The following is a 12,701-nucleotide window of genomic DNA, read 5'->3' on the forward strand; positions in this document are numbered from 1 at the left end:
TGAAAGTGATTTCTCGGTTTGTTGCTAGAGACGATGCTGGGATTGTTGTTGTTACCTGGTAGCTTAAAAGTCCAGAAATGACACCTTGGAATAAATGCTTTTCATGGAATACTATGCACAGCAGAGATTTTAAATTGTAAAGTGAAGCACATCAGAGATCATTGAACGAGCAGCCCAGACAAAGAGGCAACGGGCATTGCAGTAGAACAGTCTGATGCTTGCAGAAGACCACGAGACCACAAGACGTGACTCCTAAATGCCTGCTCCTTTCCTGCACGGCAGCAAGGTAAGAAAGTGAACTCAACTCATGTTCATCGTACGAAGTTTATCTTTTGCTTATCACGTCCAGTTGAAAACTTATGTAAAGCAGATTACGAAGCTGCCCACGCCTTTAAAGAAATGTTTGGCCTTCATCCAACAGCCGGTCTGGTTGAGCGCTGAAGCAGAGACCTTTCTGACTCTTCTGCGCTGGTCACGGGCCCGCGCAGGGTGAGACTAGCCCGAGGCAAGCGTGACCACCGCCGGCGGATGGCCGAGCCCGGCCGGGCTGGCCGAGTCCCGCTGCAGCTCCTCTCGCGCGCCGGGCGCTCGGCTCGGCACCTCTGCTGGCCGGGCTGACGAGCACCAGCACGTCCCGCGCCGTGTCCTCAGGAGCTCCTCGGTTCCTGGGGGCTGCTTACTCCGTGCAATGAGGCTTCCCCACGTTTCCTCCTGCTCTGAACGTCCAGCTGAGTTCAGAGGGCCCTGCAAGTGCTAATGGAAGCAGCAACCTACCGGCAATACTCTACCATTCATATACGCAGCCTTGCTCCCCTCGATGTTGGAAGACAAAACCAAAGGACAACGTTTTGACTGATAATTCAAATTCCCTTGCTTCCCACTCCCCGCGCTGAAAGCTGTTTTTCTAACCTTTCTGCACTGGGCACCATTTTCATATTTCTTTTCTACAGAGCCATCTGCACAGTCAGGAGAAACCACTCCGTCTGAAGGAGGTCACAGTTATCTGAAGAGAGACTCCATGGTTTATTTGCAAATATTTTGCGTGACAAGCAGTGGGTCCAACTCCTTAGTTTCAACTCTTAGCAGTATTTTTTTCCTATAGGATCTGCCACAAGCAAATGAATCCAAGTATTGCATGAAGACCTTGAGGATTAAAGCACTTGTGCCAACCCTATTTATACGAGCTAATTTGAGACAGTAAATGAATGAGAAAAAATCCTACCAAAAAAATCCTCTGGCATTTACTTACAGGGCCTACATGGAAGCAACCTAGCTTTCTAGCAATAAAGAACTTAAGAAGCAAATAGAGTTTTTAAATTTTTTTACATCCTCACAGGACCATTTGTTTTGTTTGTCAGCTTGGAATGATGAAAGAGCTCCAGTTTCTTTTTTCAGTGAATTAAAATAACGTTGAGTTTCTATGTGCAACTATGTAAGGGCTGTGCTTTCTTTCTGTGCATTGCACCTTTACTTCTTAAAGCGCTATGCCATCATCAAACACACACGGGAGCAACGTAGCTTTCTAGCAATAAAGAAATTCAGAAGCAAATAGATTTTTTCAATTCTTTTACAGCCTTACAGCACCATTTATTTTGGCACCTGGACCACCTCCTCCCCCTCCTTCTCCACTGACCTTGGTGTCTGCAGGGCTGTTTCTCTTACATTTTTCCTCACTGTCCTCTGCCCCACAGCATTTTGCCCTTTCTTAAATACACTTTCCCTGAGGTGCCACCACCTTGGCTGTGTGCTGGAAGCACGGGGCAGCCCCGGCCTCTCCTGGATCACTGAACTCAATGCGAGGAGAACCGACTGCAATGCAACCAGCTGTGGCACAGAGGAGGCCAGTGTAGGTCTTCTACTGGTCTCTTCTGGCCTTAAACTCCATAAAAAAGTATTTTGAAATGGTTGCATGGTCAACCAGGCACAAGTGCTGACAGCCTAGGATCAGGCAGCGTGATGTTTTCACACCATGTCATTAAACTATGTGACAGCATGCAATTAATGTTATACAAGCCAGTGAGTGCCAGCAGCTAGGTACCTGCTCTATTTGCTACCAATTTATGTTGCATTCAGAATGGGGCCTCGGAGACAAAAGGTTCTTTGTCACAATGCCAGCACGTGTCTGAGATCAGGCTGCCAAGGGTGAACTAATATCATGGTGGCTCATGTGTGCAAATTTGATAACACTATTGCTTTCAAGTCACCCACAATATACTGGTTTTGCTCCACAGTGCAGTGCCCTAGAGCCCCCCCCCCAACAGGCACATAATCCAGTGTGCATTGAAGTAAAGATGAATTTTTATATTCAATATATAAAGCTGTTTCCATTATATCACATATTGTTGTAACTCCCCCCAAAATTTTCCCAAATGCTCTAAAAAGGCACTTGTCATACCAAACAAGTCCAAAGAGAAAAAACGTTTAGAATGTTTTCAAACTAGAGTAAGCCAAAATTGAGGAATACTTTGAAAAAATCTGTGGCGAGAAAAATGCAGAAGTGTGTATGTCAAAGCCTTCTCTAACATAAACCGAGCAATACTGATTTACAGTTGCAGATAAGCTCCTTCCTAAACTTTAAATCACTACTCTAATAATTTCCTTGAGCTGAAACAATCCTCAATCCTGCACACGTTTAGGCATATCATTTAACTGCAGGGAGCACAGGTGCTCTCTGAGGCAGTGAGTTGAAATCAAACCATTAAAACAGATACACACCCCCAAAGAACTCCAACTTACTGTTCCAGAGAACAAACCCTTGAGCTTTCAAAGAATGAAATGCAGAATGAGATCGTAGAAGTCATGGTTAAATAATGTGGTGGAGGCCAAAAAGACATAAAATAAGTGAGGAAAAAAAAAAAGAAGTAGAGAAATTAATTGGTAATTGCTGTTGACTCTTTGGTCAACATTTGCTTGAAGAGGCCCCTGTCCTGTGGTGTGTCCAAGGCTGAGGAGAGAGAGAGGGGACAAGGAAGACGTCAGGGGACAGACTCCCCTCTGCACGCTCCCTTCCCGGCTTCTCCTTCTTAGCACTGGCTACCAGCACTGCTGCCTGCCGCATCATCCTCCAAGCTGGTACAGCCATCCTCACGTCTTTGTGACAGTACAGCTCCAAACCAGTTTCGTCAGACACTGTAGACTGGAAGTAAGCTGCGTGAAGCAGCGGTGAGAGGGCCACATGATGACCACTGATCACTGAAATCACATATTTCTCTGAAAGCATATGTTTCAGTCTGCTCTGACAGCGTTCAGGGAGATTTCAATTTTCAAGAATGCTGAATCATTCAAGCAGAAAAGAAATAATTTATAAGCGTTTTACTATATAGACCTCTAAAAATTTGAGACCAGCACTGACTGGAATTTTTCTTTTTTTCTTTTTTCTTTTTTTTTAATTGATTTTATTTTTATTTGTGCACCTCAGTTTGCATGTCTCTATTGTTAATATCTGGTCTGAAATAATTACTCCAGTCATGCAGTTCACTGCACAAAATATATGCTTTTAAGATGATCCTCTTCAAAGGTAGATGCCTCAAGAAGGCATCCTGGCCTATGAATGCTTGTTTTTTCTCCCTTGAATGTAAAAGCAGTCTAAAGAAATAGCCCCATCATGAACTCTTGCATCCTGCAGATGTCTAATGGCAGGTCAGTATCTGCATCCTAGGCAACATACTGGAGAGCCTGCAGCTGAGAGTAGAGAGGGCTGAACACCTTCTAATGGCTCTTATTTGTAACAGATAATGAGATTTCACTTAAATTGAAACCTTCCAATGGCATTTTTGAAATATCAGTTATAAAAGTCAAGAACTGATCATTTGTGTTAGAATGAAATTCTTTAAGTTCACTTTTCAAAGAAACTTTTTTATTTAGTATTTTGTTTTTTCATGTTTTTATACATACCATGAGAGATCAGAGTCAGAATAAAATGACTCATCTTTATCAAAACAAGAAAAAAAAATCACTCGATACAAGTTGTTTTTTTTTTTTTACTCTGTGGGAAATCTAGAATGCTTTATTTTATTCCATTTTAGAGTGGGATTTCCAGTGATATAATGAACAGTGCTAATAAACCCCAAATCCTTCAGGACTAAACTGTACATCTTCTGCCAGTCTGTGATTCATTCATGTCCTTCCCACACCTTTTACTTTAAAAGTGATGCAGACAAAAGCAAAACCAAAACTGTTGCAGAGGTTTTATACCTGATGAGGAAGTTAACAAAAGCTTAGTCATCTGATACAGGGAGGTTGATTTGTTTTTGAGAGGGATAGATAATCTTTAGGTATGGTGGTTTGAGTGCGAACGTGTCCAGAAAAAAGAGCAGTGTGAACTATCTGTTGCCCCTCTTTCAGTGGCTATGCTGAAAATGCTGAAAATTAAATAGAAAATGAAAAATGAATAAGAAGTTCAGCTATTGCAGGGTCACAAGCAATCACTTATCAAAGCACTGCAGTGACTAATTTGATGTAATAGTTCAAATGAATTAAGATGATATTGCCTAAGCAGAATACACATGGTAAAAACTAAAATGTATTTGCTCTAATTAGGTAAATAGTATTTTTTTATGGTGGTATTTGGGTAGGCATTATAAAGGTGAGCTGTGAAAAATTAATCTTTGGAATTTTCTAGTCTATGTATTAGCAATTTTACATGAAAAGATACTTTTCCTCCTTCTTTATCATCTCAGAAACAGGTATCTCCTTCAACAATAATAAATAACCTAGGGAATAGACAGGCTTTCCTTTAAACAAACACATTTAACTATTTTTATTCTGCTTCCAGGTACACTAAATTAAGCTGCTTTTGTTTTTAAAAGATTTTGTCTAAAGCTGGATTTTATTTCAAACGCCAGATGTGAAAGGCTCCCCTTGGAAGCACTTTAAGAAAAATAGTTTTATGCAGATCACTTTGGAAATACTTTTGGGCAATTCAAGGCAAATGACAGTTATTGCCTCTTAGAATGCTACAACAGCCGTGTGGAGGACTTGGGGGACCCTGTGCACATTGTCTGTGTCACAGAACCGTAGAATGGTTTGGGTTGGAAGGGACCTTAAAGGTCATCCAGTTCCAACCCCCTGCCATGTGCTGTCCCTCCAAGAGATGTCAGGGTGGTTGAAGTCCCCCATGAGGACCAGGGCTCGTGAACATGAGGCTGCTCCCGTCTGTCTCTAGAGAGCCTCATCTGCTTGGTCCTCCTGGTCGGGTGGCCTGTAGCAGACCCCCACTACAAGGTCCCCTGTCCCTGCCCTCCCTTGAAGCCTGACCCATGAGCTCTCATCCGTCCCCAGGCGGAGCTCCATGCACTCCAGCGGGTCACTGACATAGAGGGAGACACCCCCTCCTCATCTGCCCTGCCTGTCCTTCCTAACGAGCCTGTATCCTTCCCTTCCACCACTCCAGCCATAGGAGCCATCCCACCATGTCTCCGTGATGCCAACAGGACCATAGCCCTGCAGGCGGGCACACGTCTCTAACTCCTCTTGTTTATTCCTCATGCTATGTGCGTTTGCATAGAGGCATTTAAGTTGGGCCCCTGATGAGGCTGGTTTACTGGCTGGAGCGTCTGGAATTCCTTTGTGCGGCTCTTCAGGTGCTCCCCGCTGACCTGTGATCCCCCTCCAGGCTCTGGGCATCTATTGCTGGCACTGGCATCAAACTGGTAGGAGTGGGATGGACTGAGGTTCCCCTCCCCCAGCAATATGACTTTAAAGCCCTCTTCAGCTTGGCAAACCTATGACTTGTAGGTGCACAATATTGACACTGCATGGCAGCGACCTCAGTCTTACTGCTGAGGCTGCGCAGAGCCACTTCGCACTTGGACAGATCGACACAGGGTGCACGGCCAGCACGTCCCACCCAGCTGGCGTCCGCTTCGGCAGAAGTTAGAAGTTTTGGGGATCTTGGAATGCCGGTGTTCAAGTCCTATTCTTGAAAAAGGCACTGCAAAATAGGAATAGGATTCTTCTTATCTCAGTGCTTTCTTCTTTCTGAGAAGCTTTTTTAAACCGAGAAGCCCTTTTAAACCCTGTACCATAAATCACTGAACAGTTGCCATTGTCAGCCTGAGTCTGAACCATTAGCAGAATGCTAATTATAGAAGTGACTAAAATTAAAGAGAATCAGAAGAGAATAAGTCAATTAAAGGCAGGGAAAGGCTAAGTGGAATCTCTTTTCTGTTTATTAAATGCTCGTTCTTCTAAGTAGCTGGCAAAAGAGACCAGTTTATTTTTTTCTTTTTTTTTTTTAAGTACAGCCCTGGATTTCAGACGATTTCACAAGTGTATATCCGCTGAGCAGCAACTGGGGCAGACAGACTTTTGCTTGAAAAAATGGAGAGAAGTTTAAAAAGTGTAACATTTAGCAAATGTCAAAACATACTCTGGGCCAGGTTCTCACCTGGCGCTGCTGGGGGTTAGCGCCTTTGACGTCAATGGAATGGTTTCCATTTCCAGCAGGTGGACTCCCAGCTCACTAGCCCAATGTTTACACCACATACACCACAGAGGAGATAAAGGAATACTAAGAGAGCTTTATCTATTTACCTAAAGTAAAAAAGTTGTTTTTTATGGGTGAGTGCTATGAACTTGCTGGTTGAGTGCATGTGCTCAAATAAAAGGCTACATTGTTTGCCCTGTTCAGTATAGCCTGTTGGATTATCAGAGCTGGTTTGCTGTTTATCACAAATACAGCAGACTTTGTACTTATTCTGACCTTTGGTTTGGAATTCATCCTTTGAAGTGTTTGCGATTTCTTTAGATTGGACTGAAATACATTTTTTGTGTATCGACTGGCCAAAATTCTTGCTTCAAGTATTGCTTGATGATCATAATATGGGATATTTTCTGGCAACAACAGATGCATTGGCAAACTTTATGTCCTTAAATGAATGAAGACAACTTATATGTCTTCATGGCTACTTCTCAGGAGATCCTCAAGGCCCACCTACTGCTGTAGTTGTGGCAGTATGCTGCTCAAAGTGGCTGAGGTGCTTTCCTTATTTGTCTCCAGCAGTCCTATATTTGGGAAGATTAAATTAAATTAAATGGCTTAAGTGATTCAGGAGACTTTCAGATGACAAATCTATGGAAGTAAAATTAACCCCTCTGTGTATTTCCATAATGTGTAACCTTCTTGACTTCTGTGTCTCTCTTCACCATCCGCTGTTTCATAAAATAGTTAATGAAATATTCTTCTGCCACTGTCAAAGCCCACAGTGCTTTCGCTTCTGAAACTCCTCTCCGACGCCCTCTTAGACTTCGGCTCTTGCTATTCTTTGTGCTTAGTCCATGCAGACCTCAGCCTCCGAGTGATCTCGTTTCCTCCTACGACTTTCGCTCAATGCAAACTCATGCACATCTTCGTTGTTCTTTCTATGTCACCATGAACTCAACAGGACCCCCTTTTTGTTGTTCAGTATTCCTCTTACATCCTTTCAAAACCACTTCCCAAAATCTGACTTCCACAGTGATTAGTGGACCACCACAGTTCAGGTATTTTTGAGCTGATTTCTAATCCACAGCGGGTTGCAAACCAGCTTTGTGAGAAGGGACTCTGTTATGTTGCCTTTTGAAGTGCGAGCTTGCGTGCTGTACCTGCTGCCTCGATAACAAATAATTCCTAAGCTCTTGCTCTTGCGATTTAGAGTAGGTAGGTCAACAGTACAGGGTCCTAATGACATGACATGCAGTATAGATTTTTAGCACGCTCATCTTCATCAGGAGTACTTTTAAAAATAACCCTTTGAATTTGCTGTTCCATCTTTGTAGATCGGCACCGAGTTACCATGCTCATGCATGCCATGGCGATGAGGAATTAAATAGTAGACATTGTGGAGCATTGCTTCCAGCATTACAGCAACAGTTTATGTCCTTTGAAATTCCAATAGTTATATGTGAGACCCTTCACTACTGCTTCCCAGTGCCTACCTATAGATTTAAGGCCTCTCTCTCATGTCTTAGTGCAGGGTGGTGCTTTAGGCTGCCTTATTCCAACTGCTTCTTTGGTACCTTCCACAGAGGTGGAAAAGCATCTTTCTCCCAAAAGCTTTCCAGTGGTAACCTATTCCTTGATCTACTGATTTCTAGGTGTTTGAGCCTTTTTAGTGCTTAGATAAATAAAACTTTTGTTTTAAAGAGTCTCAAATGTTTGGTTGCCATTTCTACAGCCAGGTGAAGGACCAGGTAAAAGAAGGAAACCATTCTTTTTGATCCAGCGAAACCTTTAAGGAAGATCAGAACTGCCTAAATCCCTTGAGGTTAAACAGAAAGCAGGAACAAGAAAAGTAACTTCTGTAGCAGAAAAGCTCTTTCAGCGTGTGTGAGTGTCTCAAATGGTTTCATTTGTTCTTCAGATTTTTTAACCTTTAAAAACATCCTGCTCTGATAAGATTTCTGTATTCACAAAGTCTTCAGTTTGCAACTGCTTGCTGCTGAATTTAAAAGCTGGAAGAAATTGCAGCTGCCATTCTCTACACTATCTTTCTACATCCTACTCTTACAAGATGGAAAGAGGTGCTTCACTTACACCTTAACGGGCCATATTGTGAGGGTCTGCTGGGAGCACGGGGACTGCTTTTCCTTGCTTTCCCTAGACAGGGCAGATTAATGGCAAGTGGAGGGTGAGGGGAAGAAGAGAAGGTGTGGGCCCACTGACCCACTTCTACACAGAGTGCAGCATGGTACCTTGTTAATCCCAGTGTCGGACACAATCTCTGGACCGCTTCCTCTGCGCTGGCGTGGCATAGCAATGGTCTATTTTGCTGTGGACCTCTGTCTTCTCTACACTCTCCCATTAGGTAAAACCAGAGTTGATTCCTCAAGCCTTCTCTTCTCCAGGCATAACAAAGCCAGGAGTCCCAGCCTCTCTGCATGAATCCTGAGCTCCAATCTGCTGATGAGCTTCATACTTCTCTGCTGGATTTGCCATAATGCTGATGTCTTTCTTACACTGGACACAGTACTCTAGATTTTTCTCCCAAGCACTGGGCAGAGGGGAAGGAACACTTTTCTAGACCTGCTGACTGTGCTCGTACTAACGCAGCCCAGCGTGCTGCTGGCCCTCACTGCTGCCAGGGCACGCTGCTGGCTTACGTTCAGTTTGTTGTCCACCATGACTCCCAGCTCTTTTTCTACAATACAGCTACAGTGCTGACCCCAAACCTTACTGATGCATAGGGTTAATCTACCTCAAGGGCAGGATTGTTGCCTTTGAACTTCATGAGGTTGCTGTCAGTTGATCTCTACAGCCAGTTGACATCCCAGTATATAAATTGCTTCCCCATCTTGCTGTTGTCACCAGAAGTACTGAGGGAACGTTCTGCTTCATCATGTAGGTTATTCACGAAAACGTTAAACAGTATTGACCCCTGAGGAGTGCCACGTGTGACCAATCTCATCACAGCGCCAATGTATCAGACTCAAAGTGCACTACCATGGGTTTTGACACAGATGTCTTTATCTGCTAAGCTATGTTTTTACAATCGCTGAAGACATTTGTGGTTGCCTGAGATCTGAATCATCTTTTAATTTGCAGTTATTCAATAGAACATGCCTGGCCATTCTAAGCTACACTGAGCTTGGAGATCAAGCACAAGGCTTGGTCAGAATTTGTTTTCACCAGTGAGAATGCAAAGTTTTTAATGTAACCAAATCCGGTATAAGGGAATAATTTTAAAATATCATCTTTCCCATCTAGAGCACATATTTATGTTGTGGTCTTCTGACCACTTGGGCAAATTAAGAAGTTTTTCCAGGTTCTAAGGCTGTTCATTCCAGTAAGCTATTTTTCCACTTAACAATATGAAAAAAACCCAGAATGTTTTTCTTTTATACAAATCCTAGCACACTAGCAAAATACCTTTTTCTTTATATATAAAATCCTTCTGGAATCTCTCTGAAATTATATACAGTACATGTGATGCTATATATAGTTTTGAGTCTATAATGGCCACATTGCACTTACATATTGCACTTCTCTTCCTCTCAGGACTGGTTTCCACATCCTTCAGAAGTATCTAATGATTATTATGGGGCAAATCTGTTTTTTCCTTGCTGACAGAATCTGTTGACACACAAGTCCTCACTTTTGAGACTGTTACTTTTTCTTTTTTCCTCTTTTAAATAAGAAACAGATATTCTGGGAGCTTTTCATAGCACATTTTCTGTTTGTTTTCAACAAATGGAAAATGATTATAAATGATACTGTTCCTAATGAGCTACAGTGGGTATAGTCAAATGGCAGGACTAAACAAATCCATTCCTTTACTCTCCTGTTGCCAGCAGTCTAAAGCACTCATCAATTGATCCCTTTTAAGCTAAAAGAAACCATTTTCTGCCTTATTTCAGTCTCTTGCCAGTCCCAGACCACCACAGTAACTTATTTCACACACATCTTTTACTTCCAGAAACTTCTCAACTTCCCTGGGGATGGGAATGAGATGGGGGAAGGCAGAGAAAAAGGAATAATAAAGGGTCGATTTTATTTTGCTTTGCTTTTTTGAAGAACTGATAAAATAAATGCTTCTTATCCCACCACTTCTTACATGTGGACAGCTGCTCCTTTCCTTAACACAGCATTGTCCAGCCTTACCCTTGGACAGACTGTAGCATTTGTTAATGATGTCAACAGTATTGCCCTTTGCTAGGTAGGAGTGAATGTTGCCTGTGGCAGAGTTTTTGTGCCGGAGTATGTGAGGTTTTATTTTTCCAGTATTTTAATTTCCAGACAAGAACTCTGTCCAGCTCTTTTCCTAATGTGGTCTTATGCTTTGAGACTAAGGACAAGGTCAGGAAGAAAGATTCTTGAATATTTCTAAATGATAAATTCTTAATTCTTGTTCTTAGGGAGCCATAATTTTACTTTCACATTTCTGGACATACTGAAGTCTGTCACCTTACCCTAACTATGCTGCAACCAGCTGCAGGACACATGAGCTGTTATATTGCTTTTTTTTTCTGACTTTATATGTCCAGTTTTCTTATTTTTATATCTGTGTGGGAGGTTGATGCAATGTCTGATGTGCTTCTAAATGAGAAGTCATAAATGTGTCTGACAAATCACCTTTCATCACCTACATAACTAGAGTACATATTGATAAATTAAGCTGGGAGCTTTCTGGCGTTGAAGAGCTACATCCTGCCTCTCTTGACAAAGAGAGAAAAAGCACAAGATTATATTTCTGAAAATCTTTGAAAAAATTCTCAGCTTGATTCCAAATATTGTTTGTACAGTTCCCATGTAAACCTCTCAAGAAGATTTCATGCTGGTTCAAGACACATATTGCAGATGAATAAGATCAAACTATCACTAGATAAGGAAGAAAAAAATGAGGATGAAACCCTTCTGAAGGTCATTTTTGCAAATGCCCCCCTGGAAAGCAAAAAAAAATTGTTTTCCTTTTCTCTGTCAGAAGTGCATATAGAGCGGTTGTCTTCAGACATAAAACACAGGAAGACTCTCCTTTGTGAAGGCAAATCCTGAGGTAGAATTGGATTTTTTCCATGTCTGACCTTTATCTGGCATTTATATAGTTGATACCAGCAGTGTGAAAGCAGTCTGGATTCTCCAAGAGATATTTTTTCATGGTCTATGTATAACCTCGTATATTTTTTAACCTACTTTCAGGTCATTAGCTGTTATTTTCCTGAACATTATATTTTCTGTAATTTTATTGGTATGGTGAGAATGGTCCTTTTAAGACTGACACTGCATTATCATCACTGGTGAGTGTTTTGACTTCTAGTAGCAAGACATTAGTAAAACCGGAGTTGTCCCTTCCCTGTATTATTCATTAGCTGTGCAATTAGCTTGCGCATGGTGTGTATATATATTTTAGAAGTCATGAGGATCATTGATTAATGTAAATTGCCAGTGCTCTATTAAGAAGATTGAAATTTGTATTACCTGCTCCAGTCTTCTCCAGAAAATGAAATGCACAATTAGCAAACTATTTTAACGTTTCAGCTTGGCTGTACATCAAGGGACAGACACACTCACATGGTCTGAACTCCACTGAAGATGGAGCTAGAGTAAAGGCAATTCCAAGTGAATTGCATCTCATGCAAATGATCTTGGAGGCTAAGCATTCCTGGGCTTGTCCCGTACTTGGATAAGAGACCATCTGGAAGTCCCAGATACAGCCGGCACAAGCCAAGATGTCGTGGCTGAACACTAGACCACAGAAAGTGAATGAGTTAGAAGGCTACGTTCTCCCCCTCATCACTGGAGAGTGAGTCAGAGAGCTAAAGTTACCAATACTGTTTTCATTCCTTCAGTGAGAAATGTCTCAGGAGAATGCTGTAAATTAAAAACATTAAAATTAGAAACTGAAGTTATATGAAACTTAAGCTTCACAGGAACCTTTAACCAGGGTTAAACAATCCTAACCCTCTACGAGGCCTATGTCTGTGGAAAATTGTACAAACTTACCAAAACTTGGCAGCATTTCTATATTGGGAGCCAACATAGGGCGAGGAAATAGGTGCTCTGCTACTGCTGCTCTTGCCTGTCAGGCAAGTCCTGGGTGCTATGACTGGCATGTAAGCTTTTCTCTATCCACCTGTGTTTTTACAGAAGTGAAGAGCTTATTTTGGCCCACATTTTAGCAGAGAAAGTGGAAAGTCTTCTCTGCTTCTAAAAGAAACCTCCTGCAGGCATTCAAGGAATAGTATGATGGGGGAGGTAGCCCCGTGCAATACAGTAACCAGCATTT

This window comes from Buteo buteo, chromosome 15 (assembly GCF_964188355.1).
Source record: "Buteo buteo chromosome 15, bButBut1.hap1.1, whole genome shotgun sequence".
NCBI classification, from domain to species: domain Eukaryota; kingdom Metazoa; phylum Chordata; class Aves; order Accipitriformes; family Accipitridae; genus Buteo; species Buteo buteo.